This window comes from Fukomys damarensis, unplaced genomic scaffold (assembly GCF_012274545.1).
Source record: "Fukomys damarensis isolate Sample0158 unplaced genomic scaffold, DMR_v1.0_HiC HiC_scaffold_12, whole genome shotgun sequence".
NCBI classification, from domain to species: Eukaryota; Metazoa; Chordata; class Mammalia; order Rodentia; family Bathyergidae; genus Fukomys; species Fukomys damarensis.
The window spans coordinates 50,415,291-50,427,835 of record NW_022900924.1 but is presented as its reverse complement, the minus strand read 5'-3'; the positions used below and the strand labels follow the sequence as shown (position 1 = coordinate 50,427,835).

The following is a 12,545-nucleotide window of genomic DNA, read 5'->3' as shown; positions in this document are numbered from 1 at the left end:
GTGCTCAAACTCCAGGCTGGGATCTGCAGGCAGCGGCGGCGGCTCGCGACTCTTGCCGCGGCGACTGAGCTCTCCACAGGCTCCCCCCTTTTTAAACTGCCTTTCTGACGTCAGGCTCGCAGGCGCCCCCAGATCTCACCAGCGTTTTTACGCACCATTAGCCTTGCTGAATCAATCACCGAAGTGAGGGGAGGCGACACGATCTAAAGTGGTTTACTTAAAGGGAAAAAATATTCTGCGCCCAGGCACACATCGTTCCACATGCCACGGTATACAGACCATCGTTTATTTTCACTCAGTGCCACCAACATACACCTTCCATGATTTCGCTCACATATGTGCACACTCAGTTACGCTCAAAAAGGTTCAAATACTGAGCCTTGAGGGGGGAAATACTCTGTCACACACAGATGCTTAATTGGGGCTTCTCTTACCCTGCTCACTTATTTTAGGAGACCCAAACAAACGCACTTCTGTATTTGTACAGCCGGCAAGATTCAAAATAATCCCTCTAGGAACAGATTTCGGAGGAAACCATCTCCTTCCATTACCTCTGAACTGAGGATTCTGGACAGAGTCCCCCCACCCCGAAGATGTGGTGAGCTCTAAAACAACCTCACCTTTCTCTGTCATGAGGGGGAAGATGTGCTTGTCCCCCACCCTCTTTCTTTCTCAGTCACAGAGAGATTTCTAAACTACTTGCCTTTCTATTTTGACCAAAAACAAAATTAAAAATCAGAAAACAAAGAGCCTGGGTGGTGTGGGGCGGGGGATTGACTTTGTTTTGCTCCCTAAAACCTGGAGCTGGAAGGCAGTCTCAGAAATTATCTGGTGATTCTCCTAGTTTGAATGACTAAAGCCCTAGAGATGGGCAGCACCGTGCTCCTGTACCAAACTGCATCTACGGCATCCATGGAGCAAAGACCACAGCCCCATGCCCACAGCCAGGGTGATTTCCACACAACTCTGAGCTCCTGAACAGAATCCTAGTCAGAAAGAGAAGTCCTAGGTTAGGTCCAGAACCCAAGCATGGATGCATCGAAGTCCGGAGCCCCTCCACATCTGTCACCATTACTGAGTGTCTGTGTGTGGACAGAGGATCAGCGGACTCAAAGAAACCCAGGCCCCTCCTCTCGCTACCACAGAGTTAAGAAACACTACCCTAGAATTCTCCTTGGACTTGGGCTGAGTGTTTGCTGTCCGGACCAGAGTCCTGGCAGCTTTGTCCCAAACTGTTCTCTGTCAAGGAACAATCAGCTCACTTCTTGGCATAGCTCAATTGATCCCGGCAGGTGCTTCTGGGGCTAATATTTTATAAGCTTCCAAGAAGCCAGGATTTGAGTAAAATAATGCTGCATGCCCAGATATTGTGTGAGGCAGAGAACGTTCCAATTCTGTTATCACACGTGTGTCACAGATTAGAACATTCTCAATATTTAGACCCAAACCAGAGAGCTGAGCAGTGGGAAGACTTGGGAGGTGCACTGAATGGCTTGGATACTTCTCGTCTTTCTGTCTATAAGAAGAGGCAAGGAAAGAATGCACAGCAAGGGGTACTAAAGCTTTCAGGGCATAGAATTCTGGGCAAGACGAAGCACAAAGTCATGCTCAGAATAGTCTTGAATCTAGCATCTTGGACTCCAACCCTGGGAAACACAATTTATAGCTCTATAGATCCTAGAATCTTCCCTCACTGGGGACCCAGACTCTAATTATACCATTGCAACTGTCCCCTCCACTGTCTCAAGGCACCTCCAAATGTTCTTCCATCTCCTCTACCCGAACCTTGGTCCTTGGCAGCTTCCTGGAGCAGAAAAGGAGAGGTTTCCTCTGATGGGAGCCAACCAAAGAGCAAACAGCAGCAGTGCGGCCATTGTGTACACTGGGTTCTCTTCTCCCTCCCTCCCTTCCCCAGGCCCTGCCTGTCTCCTTTCATGTTTCCCTTTCTCCTCTGCACCTTCTGCTCTCTGCTGTCTCTTTTCCCTGAGCTTTTTCTAAATTTCTGTCTCAGAATCTTCTCATTCAATTCTTTTGTCTTCTCCCTCTCTGTATTGCTCTTTTGCCTCCTGCTCCTCAACTCTCTTCTGACTTCAGTCCTGCCTTCTCCACACAACTTCCTCCCCTTTGGCCTTGCTCCATCCTCCTCCAGCTCAGTCTCTGCTTCTATGCCTGCCTCCCCTCTTGGCGCCCTCCTTTCCTTTCTTCCTGTCTCCTCAGCTACTCCTCTCAGAGAAGGCTCTGGATCCCCTGTCATTTAAGCATCTACTCAGAATAATGAATCTGAGTTCTCAGGTCCCCTCTGAAGTGCTACGACTTGTAGAGCTGACTTCTGGGGTTTGTTTTTGTTTTGTTTTATAATCCTCGGGTTGCTGTGAATCTAAGATCCACTTAAAGGAGAAGAGTGGGACAAACGAACACAACAATTGTTCCTTAAACTCTCCTGTGTTTTAAGACTTTCTTACTCAATTTTAGCATATAGCTTGGTTTAGGATTGAAGCACTTCAAACATCTCCAACCTAAGCCCTCTGCAGTTAACCCCAAGGGCATCTCTCCCAAATAGAAAGTTATACTGGTTGGTACTGGGGAACCTACTTCCCAGCCCATGGTCACCAGGAATCACCCCCTTCCATCCCGTGCAGTCTTTCGTGGGTCACAAACTATTGCAAATAGCTAAGTTAGTTTGAAATTATTACAAGGCAGTTAGATAAAGCTGGGCCCTCTGGATAGAAAAACAATTGAGGCACACTCTCTGGTTAGCATTATAAAAAGAATAGAGGCACTATTTCCCCTAGAGATAAATGACAGTCATTGATATTCTAAATGGACATCTCCCTAGCCCATTCCCTTTCCAGAAATTCCTTGTGTGTAACTTGCTTTCCTATTTGATTCCCTTTTAATCAATGGCACCTGGGTGACGGTACTTGCAATCTTATTGGTTGATGGTGGTTTTGTCCCACCTCATGCCCACCTTGTAATTTTGCATTGGGTCTTATAGTTTTGTCTCAGCTTTAACACACTTCACCTCAAGGCTTTGCTCAATAAAACACCTTTGAAAAGGAAAGCAGGTGGGCAACTCACTTCCTGGTTGATCCACCTTCTGTCTCAGACAGAAGCTATTTTTCTCTCAATAAATTTTTCTCGTGATAAATTTACTCTTAACCTCCATTGTCCCTAGAATTCATTCTTCGATTTTAGAGAACACAAACTGATGTTTCGGATATCTAGCAGGTTGGCCCTTAGAATAGTTCTCTTGTTTGGATCATTTTTGCTTATTTGGATACCATTTTGGGGTAACTTGCTACCCTATATCAAATGCACTCTGTCACCCAGCACTTTGGGGAGAGACTCTCACCTCACAGGAGGAGGCTGCGGTCCTCAAATGATAAATGCCCAGGGCAAGGGCGGCTTGGTGGCATCTTGCTGCTGGGAAGGAGACTAGGGAAGGAGGGAGAAGGGAGGGAGGGGAGGGGAAGTAAAAAGGAACAAGATGTGATTTGTACAAGTACCAACTCCCCATGATGAATGTGCTCGTGACGTATCACAGATCTGTACTAATGAAATAAATAAATTCTTATTTGGGGGGAAATAAAAAGGGAACCCTGGCAGGAAGTAGTATAACGAAGGAGAATGTCAGTCCACCTTCCAGTCTGTCACTCACCTCTGACTCAGAGATGCCTGGCTGGCCCATGTGAGGTGATGATCTGCCGAGGTGACGTGTAGAAACACACTGTAATGGGAAACAGTACAAACCTGTGAGCAGACGTGTGTGCCCAGGGTTAAGAAATCGGAAAAGGAGAAAGCGTCCACAGAGCGGAGAGGTCTGAAGTGTAGCTTGCTTCTGTCACAGTCAGCTGTGGAACATCCTCTCCTGCCTTGGTTTCCTCACTTGCAAAAATAAAACCTCAGCAGGTCATCTTTGTTCTTCATTCAGCCACGATAATCAACAAGTTCAAAATAAAAGGGCAAATGAGAGTGTACTCTGAAGTTAAATGTCCTCATTTTTCTCTAATTAAGGTCTTTAGAGTTGGAAAGAGCCTAGCTTTTGTGTAACATGGGAGGGAAGACTGGGTACAGAGGACATGTCACAGGCCTGTGCAGAACTTGCTCTGAGTCTTGCTTCTACCACTGACCTGCTCTCCCCATGGAGACCCTCAGTCTCTCCCTTTGTAGAACTGATTTGCTCAAATTTTATCAAAAAGTAATTATGGAAAAGCTGTACTAATATTTGAGATGTCAATTACACAGCAGTAAGCAAGTCAGACAAAGTCCTAGGAAGGAAGGCAAACAATAATAATTATTTTATTACTGCTCAAACAGCAATATATGTTAAATTTTATATGGGTTAGAGCGAAGCACACGGTGTGATAGCAGGTAGTCAGGCGACTCTGAGGAGGAGCCCTGTGAGAAGAAACCCACTTGAAGTGAAGGACCTGGCCGCCCAAATATCTCAATGAAGACTCCAACCCAGGACCTGAAGCTCAACAAGGCAGGAGAACTGGAACCAAGCACAGAAGGCTGACTGAGGCAGGCAGGAGAGCCTTGAAGGTCTCGGTATGCAAACCACTGGAAGATCTGAGCAAAGGACTGACCTAATTTGGTTATTTTTAATTAATGCTTCTGCTCAGTAGAAAATTTACTGTAGAAAGGCAAGAGAAAAGCAAGGAGGAGATCACTTAAGAGTCTAAAAACCATTGAAGACAGGAACCAAAGCAAAAAAAAAAAATTATTCTCCTGTCAATACCCATGCCCAAGCAGGTTGGCTGCACAAAGAGACCTCATACCTCCACAGTCTCAGCTGTGTAGCCAGCCTTACCTCCAGAGCCCGTCTCATCTCCCAGGTTCCAATGGTTGGAAGCAGGCGGGTAGTTTGTGGTTTTCTCTGGAGATCTAAACTCTGAATTTAGATCAGATAAAACAAGATGGTATTTGGGCCAAGAGTGGTGGTCATGAAGAAAATGAAGATTGCCTAGACTTGAGGTTCATTTTGAAGCAAGGCAGACGGTATGCATTGATAATTTGTTTGGAGATCAAGTTAAGGAAGTGATAAGAATTATCAGAACCTACAGAGTCATCTAGACAATTGCCAAAACACTGTCAAGTTTCACAAATTCCTAAGAACACAGAAATGGATTTATGCTAAGGAATTCTGGAAATTTTCCAAGGAAGAAACCCTTTTACTTTCCAGAGAGAAAGGTGAGGGATAGGAGCAACAGAGCATAGTAGAAAAAGCCATGGGCTGGATGTCTGAGGCCCTATATTTATAGGCTGTTTTTTCTCCTGCTTAAAATGGACCTGATAATCTTTGCCTCTTGTAAGGCAAGTTTGAGAACCAGACCAGACACTGGGTGAAAGTTCTTGGTAACCCATAAAGCATGAGACTATCAAGGATGGGTTTTCTTACTGTGTGTCAGACAGAGGCAGCCAGTCCTAAGGGTGATATCCTAAGGTCCTAAGGCCCTAAGGGGTGATATCCAAGGAGTCACTCAAGCATTTTGAGAGCCCAGGTGTCCCGGCCAATGCTGTGACCCAACTAGACAGGTAGACTCTCCTCCTCCTCCTCCTCCTCTTCCTCCTCCTGGGGATGAGGAAGAATCCTTCCACAGAAAGCAGAGGGTGGGTGCTGAACACCCTTTATTAGGAAATAGTCTTTTCTCTCTTACATATATTTATCTTAGAGACATGACAGATTAAGATTTGGAAACTGTTACCGTTGTGTATATTCGCTTGCTGAATTGCTTTCTAGATTTACTTCTGGCTTAAATCAAGGTAAATGTGGAAAAAACAACTCACACAGCGGAGGACAGACTTGGTGGGACGTATGGTTGGGATGGAAATGGGCTATGCGGCCATTTAGAACTTCCTTGCCCAAGGAAGCTTGGGTGATGATCTCACCGGGACCCTTCCTTCTAAGCATCCCTACCAACATGGAGACCGAGAATGAGAACCTGCAATGCCCTAAGTGCTTCCACTCTGCGAGAAGAGGCCGTGCTACTGCCCCTACAGGTGCCTTCTGCTCAATAGATGAGCTGGCCAGATTTTCCTGCCGAACTAGCTTTTGCCTATTTCCACAAAACCTAGGCCACCATAATAACGCAGAGTGGGGCCCCTGCAGGTTCAACGGCTCCCATGAGGAGAGATGGGTGGAGATGCTGTAGGCCTAGGCTCTCGCAGTAGTCTCCTATCTGGGCTTTACCCTCTCACCTTCCTGCTCTAAAGCTTTGGGTTGCCAGTGCCACCAGTTCCCGTGCAGACACATGGGTCCGATGGCCACGTTTCCGCAGACCTTCACTTACCCTGTGCCGCTGCTCATCAGCCACTTTCCCTCTCCGCGCACACCCTCTGCTCACCCCTCTTGCATGGGGTTCTCTCTCCCTGGAAAGCCTTTGACCCACCTGACAGCAAAAATCCCTCAGCTCATTCAAGACGTTGCCAAGGGCTTCTGACTTAGAAGCAGGGTGGCCCTTTTGCTGTTCCCAGCAGCGTATCAAAGGCACCTCACAGATCACTTTGAGCTCCTGCTCTTTCCGAGCCTTTAGGTCTCACCCTTACGCAGAGGGGCTCACTGAGGGCAGAAAGCTGCCTCTGCCATATCTGCGTCCTCCTCTGAGAGGCTAAAGATGCTGTGCACACAGTCACAGTTGAAAAATGGTGCTTGAGCTGATGCCAAACTTCCCTTCTCTTATGTGAGAACCCAAGGTCTCCGTGGACAGCAAGACAAGAATCGGGGACATGGCCTGCTGCGACCCTGGGTGGCCAATTCCCTCAGAAACATGTATCCATTGGTCTCTTAGTCATCTCTGAGCTTCAGCAAAATGAATGAACGAATGAGTAGAAAAAAACTTTTTAAACCCAAAACATTGTTCGGTGGGATTACTCCTCTGTGCCAAGAACTAACCACCATTGTCGTATGAATACACTAGAATAGTCACCGAAATATCCGTCTTCCTAGCCACTGGAGGCCTTGGGAGGGAACATCACTGACTCCTGAAACAGGCCCTGTTCCTGGCATGCAGAGGGGAGAGGCGAGGCTAAATGGGCTCTGTGCAGGGGCGTGGCTGCTGGGTATATCGGTGCCTCCCTACCCAGGGAGAGGGAGACTCAGGCTTTGCAACTCGAACACAGCTGGGCGATGCGGGCTCTTTCTGACACCCCAGTGCACTGTTGCAAGGAAAGGGAGGAAGACAAGGAAACTCTGTTCTTAGAGCTCCAGTTTCTCCTTCTCTCTGTCTCTCCAGAAACTTCCCATTTTTTCTCCTCTGGCCTGTGCCTCAGGAATTCCCAAAGAAAATCAACCCAGCCACATTTTGTCTCTCTGTACCACCCCAAAATTGACTTCCAGCCTGTGCACCTACCATCCTCCTTATAGCAAGGAATTAAACCTGAGATTCTCCAAGAGCCTGCCCAGTGCAGTCAAGAACAGAGGAGATACCTTGATCAAACTTTTTGACCCATGGATCTGAGAAATAAGGCCAGAAATCAATGGTCCCCTCCCCAGAGCACTGCAGAGTAGGGGTGGATGGAGCTGTTCTCTGAGAAGATTCTGAGAGCTCTGCTTAGAGCCAGCGTGAGAGAAGCCATCCAACACCCAGTGCCCCATGGAGTGGAGTCATCCCCACAAGAGCTCCGGTTTCTCCACACTCAAACTTACAAGCTCTTCACCCTGGCTTCCCACTGACATTGCCTGAGAAACATTTTTAAAGTACAGAGGCTTGGGCCACAGTGACAAAGGTTCTAATTCATAGGTCTCCACTGGGCTCAGACATTTCTGTCTCTTAAGACTTTAATTCCAGTCTGCAACTGGACTTCCGCCACATAATTCCCCTCCTGTCCCAGTCTGCTCTGCCTGTCTTCTCCCCTCTCCCTTTCATCTTTTTCCTCCTTCTCTGTTTTCTTTTTCTCTTCCCTTCTGCCTCCTTGTTCTTGTCGCATTCAGTCTTCTCTCGCATCTTCTTTATTTTCCTCCCTTTCCCTTCTCTTGTTCGGCTCTTCCCTCCCTCCTTGGGAACCCCAGAGGGGATGGGCTTGGCTTTGCCTCACTGAGGCCAATGCACCTGCTTCATTAGCTTTCCTGAAACTTCTCCGCAAGCTGAGGGAAGAAAGAGGAATAGGGTAAAATTAAAAAAAAAAAAAAAATGGAACCATCTCAGACCAGGATCTTAAAATTGTTGCCCCCTACTCCTCCTCTTAATATGGAAAATTTGAAACCAAGAAAAGAGAAGGGTCGCGACTAGCACCGCAGTCAGAGCCTCCCATTCCCTGGGTCCCCTGTGTCCCTCCGTGATGCAAATGCTCTGTGCAGATCCCTGGATCCCTCCCACTCGGGCGGCCTGGATCACAGTGTGAGACGGGCGAGTCCTGTCCTGATGTCTTGTGTCCGGCACTGTGCCCAAACCAAAACCCGGCTCCCATTCTGTGGAGGAAGCCTTGAGGGTTAACGTACGGAGATCTGGGAAGCGCGAAGGTGGGATTTCACACCGTGTCTCCCTCCTTCTCTTACCGGGCACCTAGGACTGCTCTCACCGCTGGGCTAGCGAGCTCCTTCAACCAGCCAGAGCTCCGCGCTGCTGTTAAACTGAGCTCTCCTGCCCTCTGCTGGCTCATCGTTAGAAGACAGCTTTATCCAAAATTTAAGGGCAGATTTTAGTCATTGTTTGGTTTACTGGCTTTTTCAAAGCACCCACTTTGTAGAAACCACTCTGCTTGGTACTGGGGTTACAAAGAAATGCAAAACAATTCTCCCTTCACACTTTAAAGTTCTTGATCACTTTGTACCGGAAGCTGTGCCGGGTATTCAGAGCTGACCCAAACGCAATCCTGGGCTTCAAAGAGAAGCCAATTTGCTTGGACATATTGTACTGACTTTTGTTCCAAGCCATAGAATCAAAGAAATTCCACCAAGAGGGACGCCAAACACCTTCTAGCCCATCGTTATTCACTGTGGCAAATTGGGCGTCGGAGTTCACAACGCAGTCTGCAGGACCGTGGATACAGGGAGATGGCGAGCCAGGCAGGGGAGCAGTTTCGCGGACTGGATCCTGCCACGAAGTTTCATTAAGGGGGAAAAGAGCTCGAAGGGGAAGCAAAGTTCTAAAACAGCAGTTCTGGTACAAATTTTCCCTTTGCTTGTAATCGGATCTCCGCTATTACCATGAACTGTGTTTAAATGGGTGTCGCGTCTATGGTTCACGTCAAAATTCACTGGTCCAGTCATCTTTTTTCACCTAAGGTATCGGTCGAATCTCGCTTCGTTTCCAGGGTCAACCTGTAGCCCTCAAGAGGGGAAAATTCCCCGAGGAGGTCGTGCATGTGTTGAGAGCGCCCTCCTGTGGCTCTTCACTCCATTGCTGCAGGGCCTGCTAGGCTCTAGGTCAATCCCAATGTGGTAGCAGGACTCTTCCCTCACCTGCGGCTCTCTCCACCGTCCCGTGCACCGCTGGCTGCCACACTTCTTGAGAGTGACTTAACTAAGACATGTGACATCACAACACCATGGGCACGCATGCCTGTCGACGTTTTGCAAAACAATGCTTTGATTTCTGGCAATAAACTCTGATATTCCCCACTCTGTGCCACTTCTATTTGTTTTTCTGTGTAATGCAGGGATTAACTGTATGACCTCTACTGAGCCATGAACCTTGGTGGAAACACTGCCCTGGACCTGGACTCCCTGAACTGTGGGCTTAGGAGCTGGGGGAAGGGAGGCTGCCCTCTCCGCACGGCTGCTCTGTCCTGGTGGGGTCCCAGGCAACAACGCCCCCTGCCATGATCCTTTCTTCCTTTCCTTTCTTTTTTCTCTTTCCTTTCAGCCTTTCAGAAGATCACACTGCAGAGCTGCTCAAGCCACTGCTTGTTTAAAAACACCAGGGTTCACTAACAGCGTTGGCCTGGATGGTGGCCACCAAAGAATTATGCGAACATCCCATCCCCTGGAACCTTGGCGTATGGCCTTGACTAGGAAAAAGTCTATGAATGTAACCAATTTACAGGTCTTCAGACAGGCTGGTCCTGGATCACCCAGGTGGATCCTACAGCCAATACCTAAAATAGAAGACACAGATGCAGCAGAGAAGACCAGGGCAGGTTAGAGAAGGCAGAAGCAATGCAGCCATAAGCTAAGGACACCAAAAGCCACCAGAAGGCAGAAGAGGAACAGTGCCAGCCCCAGGGCTTCTGCAGGAAGTGTGGCTCTGCTGACACCTCCAGCTCATTTGCACCACTGCAAGAGAATGCATTTCTAGTTTTCTAATCCCCGAGTTGTGTGACGCACTGCAGTAGCCAAGGCTATCACACACTGAGCCTCTCCTGCCCGGGGCAACAGAGCCAGGCTGGGCATCATTTCCACTCTTCCTGGGACCGTGACACCTCCCCAGACCTCGGGCCCCTACATGAAGTCAGGCTCATCCTGCCCCATGCTCTCTTCCCAGAAGTGCGACTCAAAATAGAAGATGGGGGATCTGTTATGTTTTCCACTTTTATTCATGTTGGTGGTACTGCATGATGATCACATTCCTTGTAGGGACTCTGCTCACATACACAGTATTTCACAGTTCCACCCCCCCCCGCAACTCATTTCTCTCCTCTCTCTCCTCTTCCTCTCATCTCTTAGTTTCCAATCCATATGCCATAGAGTCATCTCATTATTTCCTATTGTCTCTCTTTAATTTTGTACCTTATTGATAAATCAGATTTTTCATATAAGAGAAACGTGTGATATTTAAATTCATGTATCTGATTTATTTCACTTAACATTATGGTGTTGAGATGCATCCATTTTCCTGCAAATGATTTGAGTCTATCCTTCTTTGTGGCAGAATAGTACTTCATCTTGCATACATACCTCATTTTCTTTATCCATTTATCATTGAAGGAAATACGAGTTACTGCCAAAATTTAGCTATTGTGATGCTATAAACATGGGCACGCATTATCACTATAATATGATGTCCTTAATTCTTTGGGGAAGATATATAGGAGAGGAATATCTGGATCAAAATGAAATTTTTATTTTTAGTCTGTTGAGGAATATTCATTTTGATTCCCATAGTGGTTGTACTAGTTTACACACCCACAGACAATGAAGAAGGGTTCCTTTTTCACCACAGCCACTCCACATTTGTTATTATTTGATTTCTTAAAGACAGCTACTCTTTCTGAAGTAAGATGGAATCGCAGTTCTGATTTGCATCGCTTGAATGGCCAGTAATGCTGACCATTCTTTCATGTATTTATTTATAATTTATATTTCTTTATCTGAGAAGAATCTATTCATTTCAGATATCCATTTTTGATTGGGTCTTTATTTTTTATTTATTTATTTATTTATTTTTGGTACTGGGGATTGAACTTGGGTCCTTGCGCTTGCAAGGCAGGCCACCGAACCGCTGAGCTAAATCCCCAGCCCTTGATTGGGTCTTTAAATTTGAAGGGGTCTATATTTTGAGTTTTTAGTATGTTCTAATATTAACCTTTGTCTGAGGAGTTGCTGGAAAATCTTTTCCCATTCTGTAGGTTGCCTCTTTACAATGTTGTTTGTTTCCCTTGCTGTGCAAAAGCTTTTTAATTTGATCCCATTTGTTGATTTTTTGGTATTATTCCTTGTACTCCTTTCTGGAAAGTCTTTGACTGCTTATGTGTTCAAGAGTTTTACCTAGTTTGTCTTCCAGTAGACTGTTTCTGTTTTAATGTTTAGATTTTTTAAAATCTGCTTTTAGTTTAGTTTAGTGCATGGTGAAAGATATGGGTGTAGTTTCAATTTTCAGCATGGGAACAGCCAGTTTTTCCTTATCAACATTTGTTAAAGAGGCTACCTTTCCTCCCACAAAAGTATTTTTCTCCTTTGTCAAAGATAAGAATGCTAGGTGTGTCTGGAGTTCCTTCCACATCCTCTCTTCCTGTGGTGGAAAATCCATGGCATGTGTGCCACAGCTGGCTCTTTGTTATTACTGAAAACTCTAAAAGGTTCACCACCACTGCTCTATTTGATTCCATTGATCCACAAGTCTGTTTTTTTTTTTTTTTGTCAATGCCATGGTGTTTTTATCCCTGTAGTTTTTTAGTATAACTTGAAATATGGTACGGTGATGACTCCTGCCTTGCCCTTATGGCCAAGAATTGCTTTTGCTATTCTAGGTCTCTTCCTGTTCCATATGAATTTTAGGATTATTTTTCCCTAGTTCTGAGGTGCATATAGGTTCACTATTGTTATCTCTTCCTGTTGAACTGTTCCCTGAACTAATATGTAGTAAGCATCTTTGTCTATTCTGATCAATTTTGGATTGAAGTACACTTAGTCTGAAATTAGGTTATCTACTCATGATTTTCTCCATGTTCCTGTTACATGGAATATTGTTTTCAAATATTCATTTTTAATCTGTGAATTTCTTTTTAATTAAGTGTCTGTGTTGTATACTACATATTGCTGTGTTTTGATTTTTGATCTGCTCTGCCAATCTGGCTTCACTGTCTCCTTCTAAGGAATCCTTGGGAATTTTTTGTGATGCTGGTTTGGTGGTTTTGAGGTGCTCCTTGTCATGGAGCACCTATAT

At 46.1% G+C, this 12,545-nt stretch overlaps 1 long non-coding RNA gene across 1 annotated transcript; it reads right to left on the bottom strand.

The window, feature by feature from the left end:
• Positions 1 to 3,240: 3,240 nt before the first annotated feature.
• On the bottom strand, positions 3,241 to 8,565 carry LOC104862289. Its single transcript, XR_780255.2, has 3 exons — positions 8,498 to 8,565; positions 3,659 to 3,727; positions 3,241 to 3,435 (listed from the first exon to the last, which is right to left on the bottom strand). It is a non-coding gene; the product is annotated as an uncharacterized LOC104862289 (long non-coding RNA).
• Positions 8,566 to 12,545: the final 3,980 nt, after the last annotated feature.